Raw genomic sequence first — 1,807 nt, 5'->3', positions numbered from 1 at the left:
TTTTTTTTTTTTTTTTTTTTTTTGGTACTCTTTGTAGAATTAGCAGCAGCTTCAGGCTCCTCAGAAGAAAATTTCCTTTTCTTCTTGGGGATGATAGGGCTTGCTGCCTCTTCTGGTTCACTGGCCATTTCCTTTACCAATACCTTCAGTTTCTGTATCTGTTACCAAACTCTTTTCATTTTATTTTTATGTGTATATTTTGCTTTTATGTGTATGCTGTGAACCACATGTGTACATCAGATGCCCTGGGATTAGAGTTATAGAAGATTGTGAGCCATGACGTAGGAGCTGGAAAGCGAATCCAGGTCCTATGGAAGAACATTTAGTGCTCTTAACCACTGAGCAACCTTCTTAGCCCCTTTACTTTGTTTTTTTGAGACAGGGTTTCTCTGTATAACAGCCCTGGCTGTCCTGGAACTTGCTGTGTAGACCAGGCTGGCACTTAACTCACAGAGATCCACTTGCTTTTGCTTTTCAAGTGCTTGTATTAAAGGCATGTGCCAGGCTGGAGAGATAGCTCAGGGGTTAAGAGCAATGACTGCTCTTCCAGAGGTCCTGAGTTCAATTCCCAGCAACCACGTGGTGGCTCACAACCACCTATAATGAGATCTGGTGCCCTCTTTTGGCCTACAGGCAGGATACTAAATCAATCAATCAATCAATCAATCAATCAATCAATCAATCAATCAATCAAAAAAAGAAAGGTGTGTGCCATCATATCCAACTATATTTTTCTTTTTAATGTAGTCCTTGTTACATTTTATTAGTTGTGTGTGTGCATGCATACAAGCCAAGGTACATGTGTGGCAGTCAGGACAACTTATGGAAGTTGGTTCTCTCTGTCTACTTTATTGGTTCTGGGGACTGAACTCAAGTCTGCTCAGGCATCCTTCTGACCCTCTTTTAATATTTTCATATCACAGCTTACTGGATAAGTGAAGGCACAGAAAATAAATCCACAGGAACTATTATACTTTCTGGGAGCCCAGAACAATACCCCTGATGAGCAACCGTCCAGCTCCCACAACAGTACTATAGAAGAGCTTTAAAATCAGTTTTATTATATATCTTCCCCAAAATTTTCAGTGTTTGAGCTATATAGGCATTTCCTGAATTCTGAACTCAATAACTAAAGACACTTAGATAATTCACTAGTTGTTCTCGATTTGGGATCAAAAAACCCAGAGGCCATGGTATCTAGATTTTGCTGTACATGCTGTTGCTGTTCAAAGATGGAATCCAGGGCTGGAGAGATGGCTCAGTGGTTAAGAGTATTGCCTGCTCTTCCAAAGGTCCTGAGTTAAATTCCCAGCAACCACATGGTAGCTCACAACCATCTGTAATGGGGTCTGGTGCCCTCTTCTGGCTTTCAAGCATATACACAGACAGAATATTGTATACATAATAAATAAATATTTAAAAAAAAAAGATGGAATCCAAGCAGATACAGAGAGTAAGACATATTTATATTGTGTTAAAGTCTACCTCACACCAACAAACAAATGATGCTGCTTGTCAGGGGGAGTGCCAAACCAGCAGCCTACATGATGACCATCTCTATTCTGTCATCTTTTAACTACTAAACTAAAAGTTGCTTTCTGAAGAAAAAGATAGTATAATGTGTCCTGAAACAGAAAGTGGTCTGATGTACATTTTTCGGGGAGGTAGTCTTGGAACACACTCAAGAGAGAAATGTTTACTATATAAAGAGTTGCAGGGGCTGGAGAGATGGCTCAGAGGTTAAGAGCATTGCCTGCTCTTCCAAAGGTCCTGAGTTCAATTCCCAGCAACCACATGGTGGCTCACA

The 1,807-nt window shown here is 40.4% G+C and overlaps 1 protein-coding gene across 7 annotated transcripts in view; it reads right to left on the bottom strand.

The window, feature by feature from the left end:
- Gpatch8 (G-patch domain containing 8) overlaps positions 1-1,807 on the bottom strand; it is a 73,911-nt gene that overhangs the window by 6,925 nt on the left and 65,179 nt on the right. The gene's annotated exons all lie outside the window — the stretch shown is intronic.

Source organism: Microtus ochrogaster, unplaced genomic scaffold, assembly GCF_000317375.1.
Source record: "Microtus ochrogaster isolate Prairie Vole_2 unplaced genomic scaffold, MicOch1.0 UNK44, whole genome shotgun sequence".
Taxonomy (NCBI): domain Eukaryota; kingdom Metazoa; phylum Chordata; class Mammalia; order Rodentia; family Cricetidae; genus Microtus; species Microtus ochrogaster.
The sequence above is the reverse complement of the archived record's forward strand: the minus strand, read 5'-3'. Positions and strand labels throughout refer to the sequence as shown.